Below are 15,791 nucleotides of genomic sequence, written 5' to 3' on the forward strand. Positions count from 1 at the left end.
GTGTGTGTGTGTGTGTGTGTGTGTGTGTGTGTGTGTGTGTGTGTTCAGAGAAGTTTATTCAAATTCATGCTTCTTTTCCGACAGAAGAAAGACTGCAATTCTCACGTTTCAGCAATGTTTGGCCGTGGATTTTTTTTAATAATTACCTGCTATCTTAATTCTTACACACATTACTCCTGATGGCGTTCTTAAAATGATAAACTAAGTCACGTTTCTTAACCTTGAGTTTTTTCCGCAACCCTTATCAAAAGGTAATTTTATACTTGTTTCCTATTCTGTGTTCCATAAAGTTTTTTCTTGATAAAAACAACGTTCTAGCTTTCTTTATGGGATCGTCTTTAAACCAAAGTGTATAATGTAACTTTGAGAAATCATTTCTTACGTAACTGATTTGACGATCCAAATATTCAGGATCCCATACTCTGAAATCTGTCAGAAGTAAATTAACTATTAAAACCTTCTTCATTACACTGTTAAGAAAAGAATAATGATGAATATATGAACGTGTGTGACCGGCTCTATGGTAAACCTTAGTTTCGGAACCTTCAAGTATTTTTATTACGTAAACACAGGAACGATTAAGTGCGGTCTACACTTTTTTTTATCTATCGCAAATTTTACCGAATGTTCTTGGGCAATGAGGAAGTATGCAAGTCCCCTTTAAAAAAAAATACCAATAATCAAGAATCGTTTGGAATATCTACATGGATGACAGGAGAATTAAGTTTTACTAAATTCATCTCAAGAAATCAAGAATACCAACGGTACCTACCTTGGGAAAATCAAGAGTGCCAACGGTACCGAGTTCCAGAAGATTCAACGCTAGCTTGACAATGCCATCTTAATTTGCAGTGGGAAAAAATTATTCTTTTATTGGGAACAGAAAAATCTTCAGACGGAAAAAGAACTTACGTGATAAACAGGTATGTAAACGATACTCTTGGTCGAAAGAGTAAACGCATCCACCAAACTAAATTACGAGCTTGATAAAGTTTTCCTGCATAGCCAATTAAACTGTTGAATATCTATTAGATTTGCGAAAAAAAACTGTAGATTTGATCTAGGAGCTAGGGAGATCAATTTAACGTACATTTCAAGTCAAATAAACCTCTAAAAACATAGAGAATCATATAAAGGAGTCTCTCTCTCGCTTTCTTCAAAGGGTACTGGTAAGATTTACAAAAACTCATCCCAGTGAGATAAAGATTAAGACTGCGTCAGGAATAAAAAGAAAAAAAATGGGACTTACTGTATCAGATGAATAAGGTTATCAGCCACTAGCGAACAAAGCCGGCACATCTAAGCGGCAACAGAATTTCAATGACCGTCTCGAAAGGGTTATCAACTTTACAGATAACGGGATTTTATCATTCACCCCCTTCCCTAAACTTCCGGAGATGCTACTATGCACGGTCTCACCCGAAAATTCGTAAAAAGGCATCCCAGTATGACCGAATGTCGCCATACTAAACTCCTCCTCGTAAAAAAAACAAAAAAAGTTTTATTGGCCAGATTATAAAGAAAATCTATTGGACGTTTCCCAAACCCACAAAAACGCTAGAAAAAATGACAAGTGGACAATTTTGTCCATTTTCAAGCCATGCTCAGCTTCGATATCGTCCCCCTGTTCACTAACATTCAATTAGAAAATGTTATATACATTCATTCAAGCCAGTGAAGTAAAACACGTTGTAGATTCTCATTCCAAACTGGGATATTAGTAAACTTGTTCAATTTGAGTAACGGGCACATATAAAAATTCAAGTGAAAAAGCGTAGCCTATAAATATGTGTACTTTGTTGCTGAAGGCTCTCACTCCTCTTTTACCTGTCCCAACGATCTCTTAATTAATGGACCATTTTGAAGCCAATTTGCAGCCCTAGACCCATATTGACGGTTGGGTTCAATCTTGTAAAAAAGATGCATGGATGATATTTATGCGCAACTGAATATACGGTAGGCTGCGTAGAGGAGGTGAGTCTCTAGAATTTTTAAATGGGCTAAATGCCCGGGAACCTACCATAAAAGCTATACTTGATTAAAAAAAAAAAAATACAGGCTTTATATAAACCAGAACTCTCCAGTTCCTAGATTTTTCCTAATAAAAATAACTGCAGGTCTAGAATCTACAGTTTACCGTAATGGGACACATTCATATATTCATGATTTTCCTTTCCATAACAATGTAGCTAAGGGAGTAATAGCTCGTTTATAACCGACAGTTGTTGGGATACGTAACTCCAAATATTTGGATCATGAAATCAGTTGCGTAAGAAATTATTTCGCCTTGTTAGCTTATCCATCTTGGCTCACAGGCGGTGCAACAAAGAAAATAAGGAACATCTTCTACAAACAAATAAAAAAATGTGCTACACTGAAAACAAAACCATCATAAACTTAATTTCGCACTCTAAGAGTTGTTGGGATACAACTTATGACTGACACCTGTGACTTCGTTTTCCATTTCAAAAACCCTATCTGCAGTTGGGTATGCAAGAATAAGACGACAGATAACGATAACAACAAAGTATATGGGCAAACATTACAAATTGTGAGAACTGTGACTTTTGTGTCCGTAAATAAGCAGGAAATTGGATATGCGTCTCCATTCCTAAAAAAAAAAAAAAAAAAAAAGTTATAAGAACAATGACAGGAATAATACTTCAGCCGCTTTAGCGGTTCACTGTTTGGACGAAAATCGTAGATGAACTCTGATAACGCTTATTACAATATATACGAAAGCAATAAAATAAAAACAGAGTTGTGGAAGGAGCATTAACTAACTCGATACAAACGATAACCAGGAACAAATTTTTTAGTAACCCAGAAAGGATCAACACAAATGAAGTTTTACTGGAAACCTGGCCCTACGAGTTGTTGGAGGTTGAGAAACCAATAACTGCTACTGGTCAACCACGGACACAATATCCATATTAGCTTCGGCCGCCAACAGTTCCGAAAACCAGTTTCCAATCAGACATCATTTGTGCCGACCCTGTCCAGACTTCTACAGTTGTGCGCGGACAGCATAAAAGTACTCAAACCAATGTTACCGTGTGATTACTTTCTTCCTGAAGAAAGCAGTAGCTCTTGAAAGCTGAGGAGTTTTTTATTATATACATACTGTATATATATAAATAAATATATATATATACTTTTAATATTCTGCGCAGGAATATTGGTCTTTTCTCCTGCATTTGCAAGAAGGAAATTATTCTATACAGATCTTTAGTGTTTCTCTTGTTATAATCATCATTTCAGGTGTGTGTACACGAGCTATCGAGATGAATTATCTGCGTGGTATGTGTCGTACAAGAACTGGGAGAGTGAGAAGTATATTTATACCTATTAGTTGTAAAAACGTTAGCGTAGGTCATGGCGTAGGCTGAATAAGAACTGAATAAGGGATGATAGGCTGATGGAACGTGTGTAGCATATTCGAAGTGTTACAAGGAAATACGAGATGAAGACCTGAAAAGGGTTAGACAGACTGTGTGAGAGAAGTATTGTCTAAGAAGGACCTTAATATCCAGGAAGGGCGAGAGTGCATGCGACATATCTGTGAACAGTGCAGTGTGGAAAGGTGTAGGATTGGCCCGGCTGTGCTGTACAGTTTCTTAAAAATTTTGTTTCTAACCGTAAATGAAATTTTAAATCCATCCCAAACCTGTAAAAATATCTTGTGAGTAAACTTATTCAAAGGGAAGTACTTGAAGAATCTGATCTCTTTTTTCAAGTATTAACTGGTAATGTTTTCTCAAAATAAAATTAAAAAGGGAAATAACCAAACACTGATAATTCAAGTCAATAAATTCATCCACGGACGGCAAATAGCGTCAAGAACAAGTGGTAAATTTCACGGTAGTCAATAAAAAAAAAAAAGGCATTCTATAACCCAGCTTACAACCGAGAAGATAGGCCTACATCAATCTCTCTTTGAATGAACCCAAGAATTCGCCGGAAGAGGGACAAATACGTTCGCTGATATTTTATTGTTCTAACGAAGGGCTGGTTCCCTGACGCACCGTATATTATCACTACCATCATCATCACCTAAAATGCTTACACAGTCTTTATGAACAAGGCTAAACTGCCATTACTTTGCTGAACAGACTTCAACAGAGCCGGATGTCCACATTTGGAAAGGATGAAAACGGAACCGAGAGGGCTATAAATAACAAAAATCTACCAAAAATAAATAATTCAATCTGTAGTACTGAAATATCACCGTCGCCATGTCTAGCTTAAATTCACTTGATGTTGGGTCATTATTCATATAACGACTAGAAATATATCTTAAGAAAATATCATCACTGTTAAATATCGAAATTACATCTTTGGGGACGACTGAACGAACAGGAATATACGAAAAAATTAAGATTTGGCCTGGAACTATGTTCACTTGGAATTCAAGGCCTGAATTAATAATAATAATATAATAATAATAATTATTATTATAATTCGACGAACTTTACCTGAATACAAGCAAAACCCCGTGGAGACATTATCAAAATGTTTCATACACAGTATGATAAACAAACCAAAAGTGATAGGAATGAAACCGAACATACGCCTAGGAAAAAACCAGCTTGTCGAAAAAGTCGTTATTAAAAATAATACTCGTCATTACCCGCAATTAGTTTCAATATGCTTTCTATTATGTTCGTTTGACGCACTTAGATTTCTACCACATTAACTAACCGCGAAATGGGTCGACGAATAAAAAAAAATAAAATAAAAAGGAAAAGCGCTGGCTAAATATTCCGTCCAGTCTGATAATCACAGGAAGCCTGCGGTAATCATTTCGGCGATTAAGCACAACCTGTACAGCTCTGAGTCATGCGAGTTACAACCCTTCGCAAGTTATATAGCCTAGGTATTGGAATGGAGTGGAATGGAATATGGAGTTTAGGTTAGGCCAAGCGCTAAGACCCATGAGATCATACAGCGCTGAAAGGAAAATTGAGAGTAAAAGGTTACAAAGGTGTAACAGGAGGAAAACCTCGCAGTTGCACTATGAAATAATCGTCAGGAGAGGACGGATAGCAAGATGGAAGAAAGATAATATGAATGAAAGAATGAAAAGGGGTTGCAGCTAGGTCCCGAAGAGACGCTGCAAAGAACCTTTAGTAATGCCTACAATGCACCCCGTGGGGTGCACTGACGGCGTACCCCCTACGGGTAGCCTAAGTATTACATGAAAGGGAATGCGCGCGCGCATAAACGGCGAAGGTTTTTGTCAGGTTCACTGAAATGTCATCTTATCTTCCCGGCTTTCGGGTATCGACCAACCCTTTCTGAAAACTGCCGAAAGATAGAAGATGTATGCGCGTTATCAGTTCTATGAGACTACAGATCTTCGTATGCGGTAAGTTCAAGGGCATTGTTCAAGTGCCACCGGCTTCGATACCCCTGTTGTACAGTATGTACAGTATATAAATTAATTTTTTTCGCAATTCTGACTTCGATGACCGCTTTTTTATGCAAATAAATTGTTTGCTAACGGGCCTTAATTTTTCACAATTTCTTCAATTTTTTTTTTTTATATATACGGGCATTCTATGAAATTTGTCTTGCTAGTCAATGGCCCTCATGGGATTTTCCATATGAACGTTTGTTCATTTTAAATAATAATAATAATAATAATAATAATAATAATAATAATAATAATAATAATAATGATGATGATGGTGCAGTTATTCACAAGCAGGGCCCCTTGTTGGAAAGAGCTAAAAGTACATTGTTGGTGTATTGAAATAAGCATAATTTATCAAAATATCCCTCCTAACTGGATGAGTTACCTAAGATACTCTTTCGAAATAAATGATAATGTCGCCTTACAATAAGAGTAAATGGTAAAATGGCATATTCATTGACACTTGATTCAATACGAACATTTAGGAGTCTGCGATACCCATTTCAGGGATTAACATCTGCTCTTCCATAGGCAAATAATCTAAATTTATCTATCATAAGTACCGAACGTCACTAACCCCGTATTTGCAACGCCAAAAGTAATGATAATCAACCAATCAAATACATATGAGTTCACGCCTTCCGCTAAGTCTTCCAGGATTATATTATTGCTATAAAATACGAACTCATCCGCCTCCGTTTTCGCCGACTCATAAATTTCCATCTTATTAAGAGGCCGGTTACTTATGGTAACCCCGCCACCCACAAAAAAAAAGGGGGTAATTCCTGAAGCTGAGCACATTAGGGTAAAGGTTTCGAGTCAAATGAGCATTCGAGTTGAACATTACAAGAACCTGAATTACAAGCGCCGACAGAGTAGGCCAGACGCCACGCCTTAAACTTAAAGTCTCTTGAAAATACGAAGGAAAACGAGCATCGTAATGCTTGCTTGCCTCACTCACTCACTCTCTCCCTCCCTCCTTTCACTTGCCAGATCTCGCACCATCGTGCAAGGTCCTTCACTCTCTTGTATCCTCGTTATATTAGGTAGGCAAGCTTTGATCATCATATAACAATATTCATTTACAGCCTGTGCGTTATATATTTATATATATATATATATATATATATATATATATATATATATATATATATATATATATATATATATATATATTTATATTATTTTATGTGTATATACTGATATATAAATATACATGTGTATATATTTATAGCGGATTCTGTATTACTCCGCATTTCAATTTTTCCATCTCAATATAAATTGCAAGTATTCAATTTCACGCCCCCGCTTTCATCTTACGGCCATTATTCTATCATACAGTAACTGCAATGAAAAACAAAGATTAAACTAAAATACAAGCAATGAACCTACACAATATTATATATATATATTTGTGCACGCACGCACATATGACTAGAAACATACACTCAGCCACTGACAATAATAATAATAATAATAATAATAATAATAATAATAATAATAATAATAATAATAGATCACTTTTAAAATCAAACGTTTAGTAGTGACCGTTAATGTGTTAGTTTGGCTTTGTGCCAAGTTTGAAACCAACCCCCACGTTAGATCTACAGTACTCACCTTGTCTTCATGTCATATAGGCCTATACGCCAAAGCATGATCATATAGCTACAGTACCGTACCTCTACAGGTGACGCTTTTTTCACTTAAATGTCAACCAATGCTGAACTGCTTTTGGCAAGGAGAGCAGTCTGTGAGCCAATTCTAAGTCCTCGGAAATATGCACGAGAGGAATCGTGATAACGACATAAATGTCAGATGATAAAAAAAAAAAGTATGGCAAATGGACCAGTCAAGATGTACGGCTGAGAGAGACAGCGAGAGGCGGAAGTCTTGAGCAATCCAGAATGGTAGGAATACATACTGACAACAGAGAGGGATAGATAGAGAATTATGCCAAATAATGTACGATTGTAAGAAAATGTACAGTAATAACATTGTCAACAGTGTGTGTGTGTTTGTGGCGAGAAAGAGACTGATTGATTATCCGTAATGCATTTATGTGGGCTACTATTAAAAACCCGTAAGCTTTTTCATATTTAGTACCTAGAATCGCAATTACACACTTAACTGATTCCATGTAAATGATCATGAGGACTGAAATCTTTTATCTATCTGGAGAACTATTTCATCACTGCGTCCTTGTCACATTTTTTGCATTCATTAGATACTTGGGCTACGTATTTGAATCCTAAGAGTATTATTACTGAGAGATTCACATTTGCAGTCATTAGATACTTGGCCTAAGTATTTGAATCCTACGCGTATTATTACTGAGAGATTCACATTTGATGGGGTTTTCCTTTCACGAGCCAATTTGGTATTAACTACAGGTGCTCTAGGCAGTTAGTAATTTCCTGATCACTATTAATAATTGTATTTTTTCTCTGTACGGGTTTCATTCACTCTTCGTCAATCATCATTATATTACAGCTTCTATTAGCGTTAACTACATACATGTTCGAAAAATGTCACACATTTTTACATCCCCCCAAAAAATAACGACTACTACAATAGTCCAACTCAGATTTCTGGTGAAAATGAAATCATAAAATTTTGTTCGATGTCTGAGAATAATTTTGGACATAATAATTACTAAAAATACAAAAATGCAAAGTGAATTTCTATTGTAACCTAAGGTACGCCAAATGAAGCCGAAACAATTAAATTAATAAATATGCCAATAAGTCAAATTATCGCAAAGGACCCAAACATTCTACCATTCATCGATTTTCAAAGCCGCTTAATGGATAAAAGCATTTAAATCTGTCAGACGCCGCATATTTTCCGCCTTAGTTAATAACCCATAATAATTTATGAACATTTCTAATAAAATTCACTTTACCATATAAAAACCGTTCATGTTTCTCCATTTTTTCTTTTCAATATTTTCGAAATACGAGCATTTTCTTCTTTGTGCAACTTCAAATCCTTCCCAACGGAGAAATAATGACAAGTTGCAATTTGCGGCGTCTAACGCTCAAAATTACTCCACTGCATTACGTAACTTTCCCTTACGCTGCGAGGGCGTTTACAACCGTGTAGATTATATATATATATATATATATATATATATATATATATATATATATATATATATATATATATATATATATATATATATATATATATATACATACACACACAGTATAATATATATATATATATATATATATATATATATATATATATATATACATATACACACATATATATATATATATATATATAGAAAATAAGAAGGCCCATAAAACACTATTTAAACGTTTTTATATCGGGCACCGCCCCTGTTCACTTAGAATATGGACAGGTGGAAAGTTACAATGGTATATATACAAAAACATGAAGGTGTGGCCTTAGGCCTCCGATGTTAAGGAGGTGGCGTTTCTTAAGAAGGAGGAGATTCAAATTCTAGTGGTTTTTGGCCTCATTAGCTCCCCGTTTGGCGATGGAATCATCTTCTTCGGTGCGAGGATTAAGGTGTCAATGGCGTCCGATTTCCAATGTCCTCCTGACAGGTTCATATTGTTGGTTTGATTGATGATAGCAGATTCCAGCATCTTTCTTTTGTACGGACAGCTACTCTTGAAAATCAACTCCGCCCCCACTCCAGTTAATGACAGGGGCTATTAATAAAAGCAAATAAAATATACTACAGAGGTCCCACTCACAACAGACAAATAGATTTCAACAACAAAATAAAGCTTCCATACGATGAAAACATCCAAAACGAGCAACTCAGTTCTGATAATCCTTTCATTTTCCATTATCCCAAATCCATCGGGAGTTCGCTCGTTAACATATACTTAAATAACAAAAGGGAAGAAGCCGGAGCTGTTCAAGATACCGTGTAGTAATTGTCATGACATTTATTATAGATCGCTTCGCAAAGAATAACAGAGCACAAAAGATCAGTACGTTACGCTTCGGAGAGTTCGGGAATTTTCCTACATATTAGAAATACAGGCATGTCATTAAATGGGCGGAGTTGGTTTTCAAGAGTAGCTGTCCGTACAAAAGAAAGATGCTGGAATCTGCTATCATCAATCAAACCAACAATATGAACCTGTCAGGAGGACATTGGAAATCGGACGCCATTGACACCTTAATCCTCGCACCCTTTTTGAAGAAGATGACCCAAGAAACGCGACCGCCAGATCCATGAGGCCAAAACCACTAGGGAATTTGGTCAATCTCCTCCTTCTTAAGAAACGCCACCTCCTTAACATCGGAGGCCTAAGGCCACACCTTCATGTTTTTGTATATATCATTGTAACTTTCCACCTGTCCATATTCTACCAGTGAACAGGGCACAGAAACAAGTGCCCGAAATATATGGTTTCAACGTTTAAATAGTGTTTTATGGGCCTTCTTATTTTCATATTTGTAGTATTACAGGAAAGTATATATATACATATATATGAAATTTTTTTTATCACACCGTATTTTATATACAATCATGAAGCTACAAATGTCGCTTAATATCAAATTCGCGCTACCTCGGGAATATCACCGATGGGGAATTATCGCCGAAGTCGAATTTATAGCTCATAAATGGACTGGTACTGCCGAATCTCGAACCCACGACACAGATACTTATCGAGCGACTCCAGTCGACCCTCAACCGTGGTTCTGGTTCTACCCACTGAGCTGTTCGAGACTCGGCAGTACCAGTCCATTTATCACTTATAAGTTCCCCTTCGGTGATAATTCCTCATCGGGGATATTCCGGAGGTAGCGCGAATTTGATATGACGCGGCATTTGTGGCTTCATGATTATATATATGTATGTGTGCGTGTGTTTGTTAGGTAAATTACTTTTCTTCCCCAGAGGTCTAATTTCAACATTATCGTCACTAATCTCTCATGTAAAAGTTATATATCTATATTTGGCTAAAAGGGGAAAAGGAGAGAGAGAGAGAGAGAGAGAGAGAGAGAAATGTTACGCAACCTGGCAATATGACAAAAATGATGGCGTTGAGGAGGAGCACTTGTTTCCGCTATGTGCGGGTGAGCAAGCAAGTGCCATCAACTGTGACAACACGCAATCCCTAATGACTCTTACGCCAGTATATTAGGCTAGGGTTTTACCTAATTCATAAGTTCTGCTACAGCAGTAATAATGAACATAAAGGGCACCACTTCCCTCAGAAAATGTGGGAATTATAACTCACAAACACATCAATGTTGTCTACTAAGAAGGGCAATCACAATTACCTAAATTAAGGAGTTATTTGCCCATTTGTATACCGTAGTTAACAAACAGGTGAAGGCTAGTTTTCTATGCATAACATATTTGACAATATAAAAAATTGCAGCAATAAAAACTCCTGCAACCAGAACAAGACTTGGAACAAAGAATATGTATTATAAAATATATAACTATAATTATATGTTATCCAAAAACAAAGTTCATGGAGGAGGTAATTGCGATATTAGGTTGAGTAATATACAGCTAATACTATAAATGAATTTGGGTAAATGAAAGCTAATCCTGTACGTGAATTTAACATAAGTGGAGGCTAATTCAATAAATTCAGGAAGTGGAGGTTGATCCATGGATTCTATCACTGCAAGATCAATGCCCTATAGACAGAGAGCAGCCATTATGCCCATGTTATAGGGCACCCTAAGGTCCAATGTTAGGTTAAGCAAGAATGCAGAGACATTTAGCACCCAAATGTTACAGGAAAGTCACAGTGGGTATTTGTGGCAACAGTTCAAAAAAAAAAAAAAATCAATTTATATCACCTCCCTAAATATAACAAAAAGCAATTTATATCACCTCCCTAAATATTACTGAAGGTTACTTATATGTACTTTGCTCCTGATCTGACACTTTTCTCTTGGTTCTGTATGTTGATCTTTCATTCACTTAACCACAGTGGTTTTTACTTACACAATTAGTTCTAATAATTACTGTTTAACTTTTTTTCTGCAATCTGTTTATTTTCTGCCCCACTCCAAATCCCCGGTTCCGGTCACCTAACCCAACGTAATTTGCCTGAAAAACTCGGACAACAAAAAGAAAATATTTAACAGTAACCTTAAAGAAAATATTTAACAGTAACCTTAAGAATTGCTTGGACAAAAATCCATTTTATGGCAAAACTACCAGAAAATTTTTTAAACAGCTGCGTGTATAGTAATCTAAAAAATGCAGAAAAGCCAAGTCTTTATCACCTTGTAAGTGTAACAGGCCTAGGCCTATTAGGGTATGTACATGATTTCAAATATTAATTTTATTGATATAATGACAAAATGATGGACAGGAAAAGCCTAGACATAATACACCCTGATAATCGTGAGCCCTCAATTTTGTTTCTTGGTTACTGGCTACAGTATTTACTAACATGAGCCTAGCTTTGCTTAGGCTAGGCTAGGCTCGGCTAGGCAATACCGACTGATTACTCTAGGTCTAGGCTAGGCAATTTTACAACTCCAGCCACAACTGCAATAAAACTAAGCATAAAAACATAATTTGTCAACACTTACCAAAGTCCTTATATATTTCTGAACGGATATGTAAATGTATATATGAGGCACGGGGAAACTTCTGGGACTATACTCTTGCCACGACGAATAGATCTCTCTGGCGAGGCTTTTAAAGATCTGCCCTGTTGCCAGTTTTACGAAAACAGGCTACTGACACGTGTGTGACAGACCTTTAAATGTCTTCGAGACAAACCCTGAGGCTATACTTATAAGATTTTTGGGGCTTTTGATTTCCAGGTACTTTAATCTCCTTCCTACTCCGCCCTGCTCTCTCTCTCTCTTTTCTAAATCTTACGGCTTTTTTTTTTTTACATATGATCACCTTATCTATTTTGTCAGTACTTGTAGATAGATGTACATTTATCATTATTACACAATTAGATACTTAAAAGTATTTAATTAATGCTATAGAAATAGGTGATATATTTCTTGTTCATTTTTCGAAATACGAATTAAAATAAACTTCTTTGTCGCCTATATATTATCTATAACGAGGAGTAACGATCATCTTAAGGTTTAAAAGACTACTTTTTTTCAATCAAACTTTTTTTCCACACCACCACTGAGGTAAAAGTCAAGGTGCGTTTTGTTTTTCGAGAGAGGTTTCCCCTGTAGGCCTAATCCTCTCTTTTTTATATATAATTTATTCAGAAAACTAGTCATCAGAGCTATCAGCTATGTTGATGACAAAACTGTCAACCAACTTGTCTACAGCCACATCTTGCCGGGCATCCTCTTTTTGAATTTTCTCTACGTGCTCGCTGCATTCTTCCAGTTTTCCGCCGTGACATTGTTCGATGCTTCCTGCACTAAAATTTTAAGGTCTGCCAGTTTGAACGTATTCTTTTTCGCCATATAAGACTTCACTTGAGCCCAGTGTAATTTTGATTGACCCAAGTTTCATCGAGATACACGAATTTCTGCCCTGACTCCTTGCGACGCTTCATCTCTCTCAAAAATCTTGACCGAGCTACAGTTACATCTTGCCTTTCCAAGAGAAATTTGCGCCCATCAACCTTCTTAAAGAGAGAGACAGAGATCTGTCTGTATACGAATGTTTATTTTCTTGCCAAACTTACTGTTATGCTTTATTTCATATTTCCTTGCTTACCAATTTATTCTTTAACGATGTTAAGAAATCAAGGTATATGTAGAAACGAGAAATGCCTCCAGACATAATAATACCGTGATGACCGTGACCACCGAAAGTGCTCCCTAGAGAAAATCTAAGCTGCTTACCCGTGGATTTAAACGCACGTGGATCCGTGTGTGAGGTACTGGCAACACCACCAAAATGAGATGCCATATTGATAGAAACTCTGATTCCGTTTCTTGTAATTGCTTAAAAAAACATTATCAATCGTGAACCTATGTAATAGACTTGGAATTCTGCGTAACGAAAAAGGTTTTATTTGATATCTGTAATGGGAGAAATGATTTTATCTCGCTGTTGTTGTTATACATTTGGCATATATGCCTTACCTGCGAAGACCCAGACAACCACGCCAGAGAGATCTATACATTTTGGAAAGGGTATAGGAATATATGGTTGGGTTTCAGCGTCTTTCCACGGGTAACTGGTTTTTTGCGAATTCATTTATCCAGTTAGCTTCACTAACAAGAAGTTCACAAGGCGAGGTGTAAATTAAAGACTGAAAAACTTCGGAAAAGTATTAAACTCGAGCGCCAACGTCTTACCACGAATACTAAGTTTCAGTTTGTTTTTAACACCGTGAAAAAAAACAAGAAATGTCGGACACGTGGTGATTGGCTCTCAAACCTAGCTTCGGGCCAGTCGGATACGTTTGCGTTATTAAGATTGGCTGGTTCTCCTTCGGGCGTTGACGCTGCTAAAGGGCTGGGGGAGAGGGGAATTAAGGTGAACATTATGTTGTGGATTACAATACATTTTGGAATGTTGGTGGAGTAATAAAGTATATAAACCATTGTTCACGAGTCCTATTAATTAAGAGAAATTCAATCACCTGTAGATCAAATATCTACTGGATTGCCATGAGACTGAATGCCGTTGAATACCTTATTTTTGGCCAAGTTATTTCGCCCTTTGAGGACGGACACTTTCGTTTCGGTTTTATTTGCATGGATAACAATTCTTTTAGTGACTCTGTAAAGATCTGAGACGTCTAATCCAATATCAAAGCCAGAGCTGAGTCAGCTGACGTTACGACACATAGACCGGTTAACTTAAGTGGGAGCCTCGACGAGGCAACAGAACAAGTAAAATTTAGTGGATTTCGTGACAAGGGTAACTTTTACCTTATCTCAACGAGCATAAAAGATTTTCATACTTAGTATATTAAATATCGATACACTGAATATTGTAGCTAGCTTAAGTTTGTGCGATGTTCCTTCCTCGCATTAAAAGCTTTCCTCTTACAATATAATAATTTTAGATTAAACGATACACGCAAGAAAATCAGAATTTATCTTTTCAATAGCGCCACGACCTTTACCAATGTTATCCATTAGCTAAGTTACAAATTCTTCATTTATCCTTCTCATCCACACACCCATGCACAAACGATCCATTTGCCCATTTTCATTCATACACCAACGTCACAATAAAAGAGGTCATCGACGCGGGTCGTCGGTGTTGCAATTAGAACAGCGACCTCTGAATCAAGTATTACCAGATTGCAACTCGACCCGACCTTATTACGTGTAGGGTGTTGCAAAGATATAAGAAAAACGTTTTGCATGCTGATGCTGCATGAGATAGAAGCTGTATTCATTTATTTATTTACCAGTAACTTTATTATTAATATCACTGGAATTAATATTATTAATATATATATATATATATATATATATATATATATATATATATATATATATATAGATATTTTCGTGATTTTTCATTTATGAATGGGTGTACTATTCAATAAGTAATGCGCAGTCGTGACTCATGGTAGCAAGTTCGCTTAGCTAGACTTCACACAGTAGTAGTCCTGAATTCAAACCAAAACTAGACATTTGTGCACGTGTAAAGTGGCGTGTCCTTGCCTCCGTCGTTGATGAACAACCTTGGAACCTTTGATAATACAAATACAACAACTTAATAAGATTTGTATTACATGTTTAACGGTTGGTGCACCTTCATCCTAATCAGTTATAAGTATTCACATCATAACGGTTTTGAAAGTATTTCTGAAATGCAGACACGCTGAGTTTCGCGAGAATTCAATGGGATAATAATATTTTTTTTTAATAATTCGTAGTCATTATTAAAACATCATTTCAGTTTGAATTTTGAAACTTGAACTGAATTCTGAAAAAAAATCAGAATATTTTTTAAAACAAATCACTGAATTCTGAAATCACATTAAATTCTGAAATAATTATGTAAGTTATTTCGAAATATCCGGTGTTGAATTATGAGCCAGTTCTTCGGAATTCTAAACAATTCTGAAACAATCTCTACAGATTGTTTATATATTGCATATTAAACTTTGACGTAATGCGAGCTCAGTTCTTCAGCGCTTCGTGATCTACAATAAAAAAAAAAATCATTAATTTAATTGGCAAACAGTAACTGAGCAGAAAGAAATATAAGTTCAAAGGGTCGTTGTCAAGTAACTGAACGCACGCACGGAAGGGAGTAATTAGTTTCGATTTAAGATTTCTCAAATAGCTCATACATACATACATACATACATACATACATACATACATACATACATACATACAATATATATACATATATATATGAGTGTAAATATATATACATATATATGTGTATATATATATATATATATGTGTGTGTGTGTAAATATATATATATATATATATATATATATATATA

At 36.0% G+C, this 15,791-nt stretch overlaps 1 protein-coding gene and 1 long non-coding RNA gene across 4 annotated transcripts in view; one reads left to right on the forward strand and one right to left on the reverse strand.

Annotated features, from left to right (window-relative positions):
* LOC136833220 (uncharacterized) overlaps positions 1-13,015 on the reverse strand; it is a 54,001-nt gene extending 40,986 nt beyond the window's left edge. The window contains exon 1 of the long non-coding RNA XR_010851380.1: positions 11,969-13,015. This is a non-coding gene — a long non-coding RNA (uncharacterized lncRNA). The remainder of the gene's footprint in view (positions 1-11,968) is intronic.
* LOC136833219 (carbohydrate sulfotransferase 11-like) overlaps positions 1-15,791 on the forward strand; it is a 54,811-nt gene that overhangs the window by 8,622 nt on the left and 30,398 nt on the right. The gene's annotated exons all lie outside the window — the stretch shown is intronic.

This window comes from Macrobrachium rosenbergii, chromosome 51 (genome assembly GCF_040412425.1).
Source record: "Macrobrachium rosenbergii isolate ZJJX-2024 chromosome 51, ASM4041242v1, whole genome shotgun sequence".
Taxonomy (NCBI): Eukaryota; Metazoa; Arthropoda; class Malacostraca; order Decapoda; family Palaemonidae; genus Macrobrachium; species Macrobrachium rosenbergii.